Below are 17,500 nucleotides of genomic sequence, written 5' to 3' on the forward strand. Positions count from 1 at the left end.
GAAGGATATTGTAGTCGCTTGTCTTTGTCTGCTTGTCTGTGTGTTTGCAAAATAACTGGAAAACGGCTGAGCGGATTTTCACCAAATTTTGGCAGAAATACTCATTCGGAGAGTTGTTCGAACTCATCAAATTTTGGTTTGATCACCATCAAAACTGGCCGACGGCTGAATCAAAATGCTTTCTTCTTTGATAGATATGCATAAACGATAAGCAGGAGAAATAACTCTTGATGTCATTTTGTTGAAATATGAATTCGTCTAAGAATATATTTATTAAATTGAATTATATTTTGTCTTTGTATGCGCGCAAGGTATGCATCACCCCTCCCAGGCCCTTTTTTCATTTATTACTGGTATATATATACCTTATATTCGGAATATAGAAAGACTCTGTCGGCTCCGATTAATGTAAAGTTATGGAACTCAAAGCTGAAAGATGTTACCATCGGGTACTCTACTGCTTCCTTCAACTACCTTCTTGCACACGAATCTATAAAATAAAAACCAGAACTTTTATAAAGCTTCAGTTGGGTGGGAGGCAATCGGTTGATCAGTTATAGACTTCGCTTATATATGACTGGTTCTGTAAGCAATGAAAAGAAATCACATTTCGATAACAATCACTATAAAATGGTAAAGCAAGAAGTAACCGAAATTCCAAGCAACTTTGATTCCTCGTCGAAGTTATTTCTATCCGTTTGCATCGTCAATGTTGTAAAGAAAGGCATGAACATCACAGTATCCAAGCTCTAAATATAGAAATGTTTTATGTTCAATAAAAACAAATATGACAATTGCAGCGTGGAAGGTGTTTGTAAGCCATTTAAGAAACACACAAAGGCCGTTCGATTCACTTCAACATTTAAGTTTTATTGAACAGTGAACAGGTCGCGGTCTTAAAGCGACGAAAATATTTTGACAAATTAAACTTAAATGTTGAAGTGAATCGAACGGCTTTTGTGTGTTTCTTAAATGGCTTACAAACACCTTCCACGCTGCCAATTGTTTTCGTTTCAGCACACGATCTCAGATCAAATCACTTGCTATGCAAGTACATCTCCGTAAAAAAAAACAAATATGCTAATACGTAAAGTAATTTAAATAATTTAGTTATTAATTAGCACAAAGCTACACCGAGGAAGAATATGCAGATGATTCTTTTAATTAGTCTGCTTAATGACTAATAGTTATCTTAGGAAACTTCCTGCTGGGTAAAAGAATAAAAGATATAATTGACACCGGTGGGATTTGAAAACTGAAGGTAAAAAGGACCGAAAGAAATACTGCAAAGAATTTAGGTCAAACCTCGAGATTTTTTTACCCCCAACCGCCCCACCTACCCTCCCCCCCCCACAAATAATTATGGCTTCAGTTTTCATTTTAGAATTGATGACAAAACACGATGCTAATGTAAAGCTACTTGGAGGTATATGAATGCTATCATATAACAACTTTTACAAACGTTTATATTTGCTCGCTGAATACTCAAGGTATGTAGCAGAATTACTGAGTAGCGCATACCATCACTCTGGTTCCATTCTCATTAAGCTTCTTCGTTTAGTTGGAAATCTTCAAGACTAAAAGACAGAAATGTATGAATGCGTCTGTTACTGCTTGTTCTGTGTCAGAAATAGCGAAATGGAACTAACATTGCTTATATGTCAGACATAAATATTTAAGAGTTTATTTAAATGACTTCGACCTGTTTTGCTAATACGAAAGTCTTGGAGAATTTCAGATCGATTTCACACAGAATAGCAAAGTTTCATATTTACGTGAGAAGATGCGAAATTATAACACGTGTGTTTTCCCCCGAAAGGTTCTTAATTATTCTTATTACTGAAGATAAATGGAAACTCAGAAAAACTGAAACTATGCCATAGACTTAATTTGCTGGAAGCTTATTTCCACCTCTGCGACGTCATCACAATTTGAGTACATTCTATAATCTTCCAGATTCGATTCCTGTTATTTCTTTTAACTGGCATTTTAACATCACTACAGGTAACAGACAATAATGGTAGGCTGTATAGTCTTCGACATTCTAATTTTTTGAATACCTCGTGTTAAATATTTATCCTTGCTCGATATTGCTGAGTAATAAGGCGGCGAGCTGATAGAATCGTTAACACGCCGGACAAAATGCTTAGCGGCATTTCGTCTGCTGTTACGTTCTGAGTTCAAATTCCGCCGAGGCCGACTTTGCCTTTCGCCCTTTCAGAGTCGATTAAGTAAGTACCAGTTACGTACCAGTGCGTAACTGGTACTTACTTAATCGACTTAATCCCTTTGTCTGTCCTTGTTTGTCCCTTCTATGTTTAGCCCTCAGTGGGCAATAAAGAAATAGATATTTATGTCTTTATTACCCACAGGGGGTTAAACATAGAGGGGATAAACAAGGACAAACAAAGGGATTAAGTCGATTACATCGACCCCAGTGCATAACTGGTACTTATTTTAATCGACCCCGAAAGGATGAAATGCAAAGTCGACCTCGGCTGAATTTGAACTCAGAACGTAGCGGCAGACGAAATACTTATTTCTTTACTACCCACAAGGGGCTAAACACAGAGGAGACAAACAAGGACAGACAAACGTAAGTCGATTATATCGATCCCAGTGCGTAACTGGTACTTAATTTATCGACCCCGAAAGGATGAAAAGCAAAGTCGACCTCGGCGGAATCTGAACTCAGAACGTAACGGAAGACGAAATACTGCTAAGCATTTCGCCTGGCGTGCTAACGATTCTGCCAGCTCGCCGCCTTATAAAGAAATAGATATTGCTGAGTAATTTCCAAGGAAGAAATCACTACTTGCGATATGGTTTCGATATCAAGTGAAACCATTTCACTTGACTCCCATTTTTTATTTATCCAATTTTTTTTCTGTAGCACTGAGACCCATAAGGCCGATTACTCGGTTTCCTGGGTCTATAGATAACTGACATCATGACATTCACCTGAACAGGATGCCGATCCGTTGCAGGATTTAAAGCTAGTAAATTTTGAGGGGAATGACAAGTCGATTACGACACCAGTATTTGACTGGTACTTTATTTCAACGAACCCGAAAAGACGAAAGGCAAAACTGACCTCAGCGAGGTTTGAACTCAGAATGTAAAGAGCTGAAAGCAATGACGAATAGCATTTTGTCGGACCCATTAAGAATTCTTCCAGCTCACCATCCTCCTATTTTTATCACTTTTTATTCTTTTTATAAACATTTTTCTGGGTTTGTAGCATAAATTAACAGATTCACAAAATTGTTTAAGTTCGTTTTTAGTGTTAAATTTATTGGAACAATCCACAAAGATGCCAAGCAATAGTACAACCCACTCTAAAAGCATGAAAGTCAGTTGACCCTGGTACGATTTGATATTAGTGTCTAAGAGGACAAAAACTAATTTGTCAGCCCTCCCCTCCTCGTCCTGATATATAATTTAGATAGATAGATAGATAGATAGATAGATAGATAGATAGATAGATAGATAGATAGATAGATAGATAGATAGATAGATACATAGATAGAGACACAGAAAGAAAGATAGATAGATAGATAAGTTTCTTTATTGGCCACACAGGGCTGCACACAGATGGGACAAGTTACAAGGTAGAGCTTTTCTTTTGGGGGATGAAGAAAATAGATAGATAGATAGATAGATAGATAAATAGATAAATAGATAGATAGATAAATAGATAGATGGATAAATAGACAGATAGACAGACAGACAGACAGACAGACAGACAGACAGATCGATAGACAGACAGATAGATAGATAGATAGATAGATAGATAGATAGACAGACAGACAGACAGACAGACAGATAGACAGACAGACAGATAGATAGATAGATAGATAGATAGATAGATAGATAGATAGATAGATAGATAAGTTTCTTTATTGGCCACACAGGGCTGCACACAGATGGGACAAGTTACAAGGTAGAGCTTTTCTTTTGGGGGATGAAAAAAACAAAAAAAAACGAAGAAAAAAAAAGGGGTGGCGTAGGTTTTCGATCAAGAGGGATCGTAAAAGGGAAGAAAAGACCAAAAAAAAAAAAATAAATAAATAAATAAATAAAATAAAAAATAAAAATAATAAAAAAAAGAAAAAAAAGGAAAGGAAAAGGAACAAAAGAAAAGAGAAATGAGATAGATAGATAGATAGATAGATAAGGCGCGGAGCTGGCAGAATCGTTAGCACGCCGGGAAAAATGCTCAGTGGCATTTCGTCCGTCTTCACGTTCTGAGTTCAAATTCTGCCGAGGTTGACTTTGCCTTTCATCCTTTCCAGGTCGATAAAATGAGTACCAGTTATGTACTGGGATTCATGTAATTGACTTACCTCCTTTCCCGAAATTGCTGCCTTGTGTCAAAATTCGTAGCCACTATTTCTGTCTAGGTCAATGCCAATGTTATCGTTATTTTGTGGCTGTAGCATGGCCAAAGAATGAAGATATTCGTTTTGTGGTTACGAGGTCTCAGGCCCTTAGTGACTCTTAGTGTCTTGTGTGAAAGCTCCAGGTAAACCCAAGCCTTATGAGGAATACTGGGTAAAAGGAAACTATACTGAAGCCTGTCTGATAAATCATACCTGTAATTCAAAGATTCAGCTTTGACACACGCTGTTTCGTTGATTCTACCTGTGAGATTACATTAAGGGTACATGTGTGTGCGGAATACTCGGCTACTCACGTACTAAATTGATTCTACCTGTGAGACTACATTAAGGGTACATGTGTGTGCGGAATACTCGGCTACTCACGTACTAAATTGATCCTACCTGTGAGACTACATTAAGGGTACATGTGTGTGCGGAATACTCGGCTACTCACGTACTAAATAGATTCTACCTGTGAGACTACATTAAGGGTACATGTGTGTGCGGAATACTCGGCTACTCACGTACTAAATTGATTCTACCTGTGAGACTACATTAAGGGTACATGTGTGTGCGGAATACTCGGCTACTCACGTACTAAATTGATTCTACCTGTGAGACTACATTAAGGGTACATGTGTGTGCGGAATACTCGGCTACTCACGTACTAAATTGATTCTACCTGTGAGACTACATTAAGGGTACATGAGTGTGCGGAATACTCGGCTACTCACGTACTAAATTAATGACCAAATAGTTCAGTATCGACCAGCTGAATACTCATTACCAAAATCGATTAAAGATCCTTTTATTTTTCATTATTTTTTTTAATATTTTATTTATTTATTATCGCTGTTGTCACCTAGCAAATTCACAGAATCATTTAATAAACCATTTTTTTTTCTAAAAGCACCAGGTCTTCTTTTCGTAAATCATGCGTCTACTATTGAAAATCAGGAACGTTAATGGTCTTTTTTTTTATATATTTTTGTTCTACATGCACAGAATATTTTTTTTTCTTTTCGCTCTTTTATTTCTTTTTTTTCTTCTTTTCTTTTCATTTTCATAGTCATTGCTTTTGCTGATTGGTCGCCATTACGAATGTAACCAAACCAATGACATCGGAATGTTCGAATAAATTTGAAAGAAAACTGGGGTTTTTTTTGTTTGTTGTTTTTTTTTTTGCATTAACGAAAACCACATTAAATAAAAAAAACATTTGCCTTGTAAAACAGGGCTACACAGCAGAAGCATAAAAATATAAATCCATTTTCTTCTATTCCAGAAAACCAGAATGTGTTAATAACCAACGCAACTGCAGATGATGATGTCCATATCTAACAGCAACAAAAACTAAATAAATTCGTCAACAGAATTCTTTCTTTTTATTTTAATTTTATATTTTGCTGTTTTTCCTTAACATAAAACTGACTTCTATGAAAATCCTTGGAAAAATACAATTTTCCACAATTCAATGAAAGTAAAAGAAAAAAAACAACTAATAATTTCTAGGCACTTTCAGGGGTGGAAGCTAGTTTATTATATCGACCCCAGTGCGTAACTGGTACTTATTTAATCGACCCCGAAAGGATGAAAGGCAAAGTCGACCTCAGCGGAATTTGAACTCAGAACGTAACGACAGACGAAATACCTATTTCTTTACAGCCCACAAGGGGCTACACACACAGGGGACAAACAAGGACAGACAGACGGATTAAGTCGATTATATCGACACCAGTGCGTAACTGGTACTTATCTTACCGACCCCGAAAGGATGAAAGGCAAAATCGACCTCAGCGAAATTTGAACTCAGAACGTAACGGCAGACGAAATACTTGTTTCTTTACTACCCACAAGGGGCTACACACAGAGGGGACAAACAAGGACAGACAAACGGATTAAATCGATTATATCGACACCAGTGCGTAACTGGTACTTATCTTATCGACCCCGAAAGGATGAAAGGCAAAGTCAACCTCAGCGGAATTTGAACTCAGAACGTAAAGACGGACGAAATGCTGTTAAGCATTTTGTCCGACGTGCTAACGATTCTGCCAGCACGCCACCCTAATAATATTAAAGTCATGCGCTGTTTATCGTGATGATATCCCTTTGTTGCTCACGTATGGCCGTGATGCTTGTGCCTGGTGTCCCCTTATCAGACGAGTAGTCATGATGGGGATAATGGGCTTCGTATATTTTACCCCACTGTCAGTTTGATGGCATTCACTGCTCTATCACTCAATAATAATAATAATAATAATAATAATAATAATAATAATAATAATAATAATAATAATAATATTTAAGGATTGATGTTATTCCTCCAGAAAGTAAAGAAGCAATAAGAAGAGTGCAACTGTTATCGAATGAACAATATTTTGACACTTTGTGTCTCTTCCACAAGTTCATAATAAGCAATCCTTTAAATATTACCAAACTGAAGTAGATTGAGATGTTTATTTTGAACTTGTGGATAACAGTCGCACCCTAATAATAATAAAGATGATGATGATGATGATGATGATGATGATGATAATCTATTCTTTTATTGGCCATAAGGCCTCACATAAAATAACATTAAAAGACATGTAACAACATTAAAGACAAAAACAGGACGATACGATGGGTTTCACCGCGTATACACAATATAATAACAATAAAAATTTAACAAACTAAAACTCCCAACAGAGGAGGCGCTTTATGGTTCTCGTGGAAAACCCCACAAAAGCCATGGGTGCCTGAACAACAGGGCAAGAGCACTTCTCCCTTTTTTTTTTACAAGTGCACGCTCAGAATTGGTCCTTTCACACTGGCCATTCTTCCAACATTCACCCACCTTCCAACAAACTTGCTTCAAGGCGACACTTCCCTCTCTACTCTCAACTTCCTTTTCAAGTGAAACTTGAAAAAGTTGATGAGGGCTTGGCCAAAGAGGAAAATGTCTGTCTTTAGCCTTTTCAAACGGGTCCACCATAATACCTCTTTCGCTACAGCCACTAGACAAATAAAAATTGCCTTCACCTCCTGGCCAAAAGAGCCCGGTGGGGCAATCTTCACAATGGATTCAGCAGATAGCCGGATCCGTCCCACACGCGATAGCAGGTGTTCGACATCAACTCACAGGTCAGCAATACTCGGGCACTGAACTAGGGCGTGCAGAACGGTTTCATCGTTCTGGGCGCACCCCGGGAAGGCCCAGCTGATGGCACTTACGTGCCTGCAAAGTTTTGATAATAATTACTGGATAATTCCAGATCCCGAATTTCTGGCTTTGCATTTAGAAATGCTTTGCCTCATCAGTGGAATATACGCAGAGAGAAACATAAATACACACACACACACACCACACACACACACACATATATATATACAACATACGAATACTTACATATACGAACGTATACATACATATATATGCACGTATGCAACATGACCAGTTTAAAATGCCCGCTTCTTAATTCCATGTGAGATATGGCTAAAACATCACCGCAGTAAATACAATGACGAAATAAATTTGAATTTATATAAATAAGGAAAAGATCGTTAATTCAAATTAAATAACGATCTTATCAAGTGGCCAGCATGGAAAAAATAACCTTCAAAGGTAATAATTATTATTGAAATTATAACTGCGAGATACCGCCATGCTGAAAATAGCAGCCAGGATCTGACCCTAAAACCACCTTAAGTGGCCAGCATGGAAAAAATAACCTTCAAAGGTAATAATTATTATTGAAATTATAACTGCGAGATACCGCCATGCTGAAAATAGCAGCCAGGATCTGACCCTAAAACCACCTTAAGTGTTCATATATATATGTATATGTATGTATATGTATGTAAGTCTATATAGGCGTAGGAGTGGGTGCGTGGTAGGAAACTTGCTTTCAAACCACATGGTTCCGGGTTCAATCCCACTGCGTGGCACTTTGGGCAAGTGTCTTCTGCTATATCCTCGGGCCAATCAAAGCCCTGTGAGTGGATTTGGTAGACGGAAACTGAAAGAAGCCTGTCATATATATATATATTTGTGTGTCTATGTTTGTCCCCCCCCCATCGCTTGCCAACCGATGCTGGTGTGTCTAAGTTCCTGTTACTTAGCGGTTCGGTATATATATATACCGGAGTAAACACATAAATGTGAAACAAGGTGGAAAAAAGAGTACTCAAATACCAGTGGTAGAGTAATATGCTTTATTTAAAGCAGCAGAAAATTCAACAAAACCTGTTACTCTGAGTTTCCCGTTGCCGTTCATCGGACAGTTTTTGCTCGCAATATATATACAAACCAAAAAGAAGGGCCGCTGGCATGGAAACAGGAGCCACCAGATTCTTTTCAAACCAGAAGAATGGAATGCGAAATGTAACAAAGTAACAATATTACCATTTATTAATGGAAATGGTGCCATACACGCCTCAGATATTAGACCTGCTGGCAGCTCATGCATTTGTAGAGAACACTTTTGGAGAGAACACTTAGAGTTAAAGATAGACATCATTTCAATAGAACGACGGAGTCTATAAACACTTGCTCACTGACTCCCATTGTGTTTATGTAGCTACGTGTATATATAGGTGTATATACATATACATATATATATATATATATATACATACATATATACATATATATATGTGTATATATATATTTATATATACATGTATGTATATATATTTTTTTAATTCTTTTATTTGTTTCAGTCATTTGACTGCGGCTATGCTGGAGCACAGCCTTTAGTCGAACAAATCGACCAAAGGACTTATTCTTTCTAAGCCTTGTACTTATTCTATCGGTTTCTTTCGCCGAACCGCTAAGTAACAGGAACGTAGACACACCAGCATCGGTTGTCAAGCGATGGTGGGAGGACAAACATAGACACACAAATACATACATACATACATACATACATACATACATACATACATATATACATACATATATATATATATATATATATATATATATATATATATATATATATATATATATATAGCAATTAAGGACAACTACTTAATAAGGAAAACTTAACAAGAAATTGTCAGGTAGATAGCGTAAAAACCTCATAAGAGAAAAAATTTCGAAAATAATTATTTCTTATTGAACATATTAATTTATATATAGAGGGCATTATACATACATCCCAGAAGGCATTATACATACATGCCAAACGCTAAGAGGGACAATTAGTCATTTCTACCAAAAATATTACTAATCCCACCGAATGCAATTTTTCAAAGTAAGACATTTAAAAAAATATAGACCTGTATCACAGTGAGTTCATACTTACGTACTCATCAGCAGGCCTGAATGTATTATAAATAAACAACGACCCTGCCCCGCTTAAGCCGATCAGCTAACTGCTCAACATCAACGAAGCACATGGGTGAGTTTACATATATTACATCCGGATAAATGGCAAACTTTTACGAAAGTTTGCCATTTATCCGGATGTAATATATGTAAACTCACCCATGTGCTTCGTTGATGTTGAGCAGTTAGCTGATCGGCTTAAGCGGGGCAGGGTCGTTGTTTATTTATAATACATTCAGGCCTGCTGATGAGTACGTAAGTATGAACTCACTGTGATACAGGTCTATATTTTTTTAAATGTCTTACTTTGAAAAATTGCATTCGGTGGGATTAGTAATATTTTTGTAGAAATGACTAATTGTCCCTCTTAGCGTTTGGCATGTATGTATAATGCCTTCTGGCATGTATGTATAATGCCCTCTATATATAAATTTATATATATATATATATATATATATATATATATATATACATACATACATATATATATATAAGACGGGCTTCTTTCAGTTTCCGTCTACCAAATCCACTCACAAGGCTTTGATTGGCCTGAGGCTATAGCAGAAGGCACTTACCCATAGTGCCACGCAGTGGGATTGAACCCGGAACCATGTGGTTGGGAAGCAAGCTTCTTACCACGCACCCACTCCTACGCCTATATATATACTTACATACATATACATACATATATGTGTGTCTGCGTACAGATGCTGAGACCTCCTTTGGTCGTGACTGACCATGGGATTGCACCAAGAAAGTTACCCTCCCAGGCACAAGTCCGGGCAATGATGTTTATAGAAGACCAACAATCGTCCATGCATACCGGCCTCCTCTCTCTACGCCACCAGTGTTATCCAAGGGAAAGGCAAAGGCCGATACGGCTTGGCACATGTGACGTCGCAACTCATTTCTACAGCTGAGTGAACTGGAGCAACGTGAAATAAAGTGTCTTGCTCAAGAACACAACGCGCAGCCCGGTCCGGGATTCGAACTCACAACCTCACGATCGTAAGCTCGACGCTATAACCACTGTGCCATGCGCCTTCACCTGTACAGATATACGAGTGTAAATAAGAGAATTAGATTGAAAAGCATGCGATGATAGCTAAAACCTTGCCAACGGTCATATAGATGAACCAATTTAATTAACAGCTCGATTCACACTTGCAATGCGTGACAACTTCAGAAAGATTCGGCACGCAGTTCACTTGCAAAGGAAATTATTTGAAAAAAAAAAAATCTTCTTTAAAAGCCCTTAACTTAATCATACGCACATGATTATTCAGCAGACATTTGTATCGGTTTCTGTTCTATAAACCACTAGCAGTATCATCCGGCATTGCTCGGGTTTGTAAGGGAAATAACTATATAACCATTTTTAGAGATGTAAAGTATAATAGCCATCTCAATATGGCTAACCACAAAGGGGGGGGGGGGTTACTGTAGCTTTTTACGTTCTGAGATTTAATAATACATTTTTAGAGAGTTACTTCCCTTATATAAACCGAGCGAAAATGCATTAAAAATACGGAAAAATTATGGTAAATTTTTCTTTAAATCGTAGACTCATCGTAGACGCGCACTAATACCCATAAGGGCTCGATATGAATCACGACTATAAGATACCCGCTTTTGGTTCAACTGCACCGCAAAATGTGGGAGTAGTTAGGAATCTAAATCGTAGGAGACAGACACACAACCTCTCTTTTATATATAAAGATTTGTGGTAAGAGATGTTCTAGTAAAGTCGATGGAAGAAGCTGTAATGTTTATTGGAAATATTTGAGCTGGTGATAGTAATGGCTGAAAATTGGAATGGCGAATGTTGTGGTTATGGCTTTAGAAGAGAGAATAATGCTTTGGCTGGTGGTCGTCGTAATGGTATAGTTCAATGGTTCTCAACCATTTCCTCCCTGTGGTCTCCTCTGGTTGCTGTTCTGTTCTCGTGGACCCCCAAAGCCATTCGATGTCCTACAAACCAATTTTATATATACTTTATATATATATAGGCGCAGGAGTGGCTGTGTGGTAAGTAGCTTGCTAACCAACCACGTGGTCCGGGTTCAGTCCCACTGCGTGGCATCTTGGGCAAGTGTCTTCTGCTATAGCCCCGGGCCGACCAAAGCTTTGTGAGTGGATTTGGTAGACGGAAACTGAAAGAAGCCTGTCGTATATGTGTGTATATATATATATATATGCGTGTGTGTGTTTGTGTGTCTGTGTTTGTCCCCCTAGCATTGCTTGACAACCGATGCTGGTGTGTTTACGTCCCCGTCACTTAGCGGTTCGGCAATATAGACCGATAGAATTAAGTACTGGGCTTACAAAAAGAATAAGTCCCGGGGTCGATTTGCTCGACTAAAGGCGGTGCTCCAGCATGGCCGCAGTCAAATGACTGAAACAAGTAAAAAAGAGTAAAAAAGAGAGTATACTTACTTCGAAATTCCCATTTTTGCTCTTCACGCATTAACTCGTGTAGATTGAGATATGTAAAACGTAAGAGAAATACGTGTCTCTTTACTCTTTTACTCTTTTACTTGTTTCAGTCATTTGACTGCGGCCATGCTGGAGCACCGCCTTTTTTTAGTCGAGCAAATCGACCCAGGGACTTATTCTTTGTAAGCCCAGTACTTATTCTATCGGTCTCTTTTGCCGAACCGCTAAGTGACGGGGACGTAAACACACCAGCATCGGTTGTCAAGCAATGCTAGGGGGTCAAACACAGACACACAAACACACACACATATGTATACATATATACGACAGGCTTCTTTCAGTTTCCGTCAACCAAAATCCACTCACAAGGCATTGGCCGGCCCGGGGCTATAGCAGAAGACACTTGCCCAAGATGCCACGCAGTGGGACTGAACCCGGAACCATGTGGCTGGTTAGCAAGCTACTTACCACACAGCCACTCCTGCGCAACGTCTGGCTGTTTCTTAAAATAAATACGTTTAAAGTAAAATGTTTTCATGGATCTTTGATATACATGACTGCGAGTCTCAACTTAAATAATCTTATATGGACTCTTAGGTGTTATACGGATCTCGGTTGAGAAACACTGGGGTAGATAAATAGATTAAACTTTGTAAATTATCGTCGTGGTGATGTTAGCGTGGTTATGTTTTGAGTGTTCGCATCAGAATCACAGAGTGCTCAATGCTCTAAGGTAGAGCTAGAATAATGTTCATTATTTACCTTATTTACATTTGACGGATATTTGACGTCATCTTCTTTGTTGTTAACACAACGTTTCGGCTGATATACCCTCCAGCCTTCATCAGGTGTCTTGGAGAAGTTTTGAACCTGGGTTCTCATTCCTAAGGTATTTTTCGACATTATTATTATTATTATTATTATTATTATTATTGTTATTGTTATTATTATTATTGTTATTGTTATTATTATTATTATTATTATTATTTATTATCATTATTATTATTAAAAGAGTTTTTAATGTTGGTTTTAATGTTGAGTATGGAGGAGTAGGATTTGCTTTGCTATTTATAGCTGAGTATAGTAATATTTTATTTATGAGGTTTTTATGTGGAGTGTTATTTTTTGGAGGAGGATTTTTAAGCGTTTCTATTGGGTTTTCTATATCATTAATTGTAGGATTGTTAAGATTTTTATTTATTTGAGTTCGTGCGAGTTATCCTCGATATCGTTATGATTTATTGATATATCTAATTTGGAAGAGGTATTTACCATGTGTATTGTAGAAGAGACATACAAAGAGAGTTAACATAAGAGGTCCAGAATGAGTGCAAAGGCTTGGTATTGTGGAAGGCAAAGAGTAAAAACTACCCACACATTCAGTGAGGATGAGGGGTGATATGTGTGTGTGTGTGTGTGTGTGTGTGGTGTGTGTGTGTGTGACGGCGAGCTGGCAGAAACGTTAGCGTGTCGGGCGAAATGCGTAGCGGTATTTCGTCTGCCGCTACGTTCTGACTTCAAATTCCGCCGAGGTCGACTTTGCCTTTTATCCTTTCGGGGGTCGTTTAAATTAAGTACCAGTTACGCACTGGGGGTCGATATAATCAACTTAATCCCTTTGTCTGTCCTCTCTGTGTTTAGCCCCTTGTGGGTAGTAAAGAAATGGGTATTTTGTCTGTTTACATTCAGGATTCAAATTCCGTCGAGGTCGATAAATTAAGTACCAGTTGCGTACTGTGATCGATCTAATCGACCGGCTCCCTCCCCTAAAGTTTCGGGCCTTGTGCCTAGATTAGACAAAAGTATGTATATATGTGTGTGTAGAGAAAGAGAAGCGGAGGGACAGAGAGAGAGAGAGAAAGAGACAGAGAAAAAGAGAAAGAAAGTGAGAGAAAGTGGGCAAAAGAGAAAGAGAAAGAGAAAGAGAAAGTGTGTATGTGTGTTTCAGAGACTAAATTTAATTTTTTTTAATATTGTTATATTTAATTTTACTTTAATGTAATAAATATTTTTGTCTTTTGAAAAGTAATATTTATTTCGTATTTACTTCATCATTTTGTATAAGTTCCAAGAAATTTAGCAAAATTTTAATCCTAACTATTGTAAGTATACCGTATTTCCTGATGATACCCATGTGGCAAATGTATACTTCCAAAGTTACTTGTCATGTGACGGTTAAATGCTCCAGAATATAAAAGAACATTTGGTGAACCAATCGAGTTTTATGAATTCAACTCGGAACGAAGAAATACCAAAACCAAACCCGGTACCCGTATTATTATTATTATTATTATTATTATTATTGTTATTGTTATTATTATTATTATTATTATTGTTATTATTATTATTATTATTATTCAGTAGTTTTATTTTTATAGCGTGCTTTCACTTCACTACCGAGCGCAGCTCTGTGTGCCTTGGGTATGTGCTGTGATTTGTTGTGATGCTCTGATGGTTATTGTATGGAAGGTGTTCTGCGTAGGATATGTGCAGTGCCTAGTAGTGCAATTTTCTGTATGTTATATGTGTTTGTAAGTCCTGGTGTTTTTGTTATGTATTTGTCTGAATAGTTTTTTATCATGCCTAATACACCTACTATGATAGAAATTGTTTCTGTTTTCAGATTCCACATTCTAGTTACCTCTATTTCCAGGTCTTTGTATTTTGAGAGTTTCTCCATTTCTTTTAGAGACACGTTGTCATCTGCCGGTATTGATACATCAATTAGAAAGCATTTTTCTTCTTCATGATCTCTGACAACTATATCTGGTCTGTTGGCCTTAATTTCTCTATCTGTGTGTATCGGCATATCCCAGAGTATGGTTGCTTTCTCGTCTTCTGTGACCTTTTCTGGTGTGTGCCTATACCATCTTTTTTCTGTTGTTATTCCATAATGTTGGCATAGCTTCCAATGTATGTATGTTCCAACTCTGTCATGTCTGTGAATATATTCCTTCTTAGCCAGGACTGGCTTATTATTATTATTATTATTATTATTATTATTATTATTGTTATTATTATTATTGTATACTTCCAAAGTTACTTATCATATGACGGTTCAAATGCTCCAGAATATAAAAGAACATTTGGTGAACCAGTCGAGTTTTAAGAATTCAACTCGGAACGAAGAAATACCAAAACCAAACCCGGTACCCGTTATTATTATTATTATTATTATTATTATTATTATATTATATTATTATTATTATTATTATTATTATTATTATTATATTATTATTATTATTATTATTATTATTATTGTTGTTATTATTATTATTATTATTATTATTATTATTATTATTGTATACTTCCAAAGTTACTTATCATATGACGGTTAAATGCTCCAGAATATAAAAGAACATTTGGTGAAGCAGTCGAGTTTTAAGAATTCAACTCGGAACGAAGAAATACCAAAACCAAACCCGGTACCCGTATCTGTCCTAGAACTGTTCAGAAGCAGCGTCTCTTTGGCGGTTTCTATTGGCAATTTATTCTCTAATCGTTTTTTTAAAAATAATTATGAGATAATTGCTCTTATTTATTCACACTTTCCATGGAAAGAGTTAACTAAGTCAGAAAGTCACAGTTCTCCTCTCTCTTTTTCTCTCTCCGTTTCCGCAATAATTAAGATATTATTTAATGAAAGAAACCAACATAATGATTGGACTGTCATATTTAATTTATCGTCCTTCCTTTCATCTTACATTAGATTTGTCATTGCAATATCTCCTCACACTCTACAAATTAGTTGAAATCAATAAAATCTCTGAAGATGCATTATTATTAAATTAAACCAAATCTTAATTTATTCTAATGTCAAATATATTAACAATATTTCTATCATATCAGCTTAAAAAAGCTATTTGTTTATTCATTATTTTCGCAGAAATTTTTTTCTTTTTTTTTTCTGACAGTTTTTTTCTTAAATTACCAGTTTCAATGATTAATCAATTTTAATTAATTACATATGTTCATTAACCTCACAGAGTTAATTATTGTAAGGTTAATGGTACTGGAATTGTAAAACAGGGTATTTTTAAGTGACTAGCTCTTTAAAGTGTTCTATGGTTATCTCCTATAGCGCTGTGCGACCCATTCTTCAGGGTAATTCTTTAGATTAGTGGTTGGAACGGGATAAAACAGCAGACTATGTTTCAGGAGCGAATATTTGAATCAAATCTGAATTTTCCTTTCTTTCTATCTAATAGTAAACTCCACAATACGTATGGCTACAACATATACTTAATTAAAACTGTGTTTTGTTATCTCAGAGTTCTTTGGGACATCAGTGAAAATTTTGTCTTCGTGTAAATATCTGTTTCTTTATTACCCACAATGAGCTAAACATAGAGGGGACAGACAAGGACAGACAGACGGATTAAATCGATTACATCGACCCAATGCGTAACTGGTACTTAATTTATCGACCCCGAAAGGATGAAAGGCAAAGTCGACCTCGGCGGAATTTGAAATCAGAACGTAACGGCAGACGAAATACGGCTACGCATTTCGCCCGGGTTGCTAACGTTTCTGCCAGCTCATCGCCAGGTCATATTACTTGGTAGAATACACCCTCTAAATATGATATAACAAAAAGAAGTATATAGGTACAACTTACAGCACTACAAGCTAAGGAACAATTTTCTGCTATACTCTATACTGTAAATTATTTCATTATAATTACAAGAGCCTGCTTTCCATATTCTCATTTAAGTTAAATATAAAAAGCCAACTATTTTTTTGACAATCTTCGTTGTGCATTTCGTTTTGTTCACAAAGTAAGTGCCACCACATCTCTCTAAAAGACGGTAGGATTGGTCATAAACGGTAGGATTGGTCATAAACGGTAGGATTGGTCATAAACGGTAGGATTGTCTAAAAATGTGATTTTTAGACAAAGTTGTGGCTAAGAGAGTCGGTATTATTTTCATCTATTCCATTTATCTTATCTTCTTTCGTGTAATCCAATCTTCGGAGTAATCCTATAGCAACATCATATATGATGATACATATTCCCAATTCCTTTTTCAACTACCAGAGTAACTTGGGACTTAAGAAAAGTAAGCATTATATTACTCGAAACATGGAATGGAAGTACTCCGTCGGTTCCGACGACGAGGGTTCCGGTTGATCCGAATCAACGGAACAGCCTGCTCGTGAAATTAACGTGTAAGTGGCTGAGCACTCCACAGACACGTGTACCCTTAACGTAGTTCTCGGGGATATTCAGCGTGACACAGAGAGTGACAAGGCCGCCCCTTTGAAATACAGGTACAACAGAAACAGGAAGTAAGAGTGAGAGAAAGTTGTGGTGAAAGAGTACAGCAGGGATCACCACCATCCCCTGCCGGAGCCTCGTGGAGCTTTA

The 17,500-nt window shown here is 37.0% G+C and overlaps 1 long non-coding RNA gene across 1 annotated transcript in view; it reads left to right on the forward strand.

Annotated features, from left to right (window-relative positions):
- The first annotated feature begins 13,098 nt into the window (after positions 1-13,098).
- The window catches only part of LOC118767531, a 17,100-nt gene continuing 12,698 nt past the window's right edge, over positions 13,099-17,500 (forward strand). The window contains exon 1 of the long non-coding RNA XR_005003449.1: positions 13,099-13,414. This is a non-coding gene — a long non-coding RNA (uncharacterized LOC118767531). The remainder of the gene's footprint in view (positions 13,415-17,500) is intronic.

The sequence above is a fragment of the Octopus sinensis genome, linkage group LG22 (genome assembly GCF_006345805.1).
Source record: "Octopus sinensis linkage group LG22, ASM634580v1, whole genome shotgun sequence".
NCBI classification, from domain to species: Eukaryota; Metazoa; Mollusca; class Cephalopoda; order Octopoda; family Octopodidae; genus Octopus; species Octopus sinensis.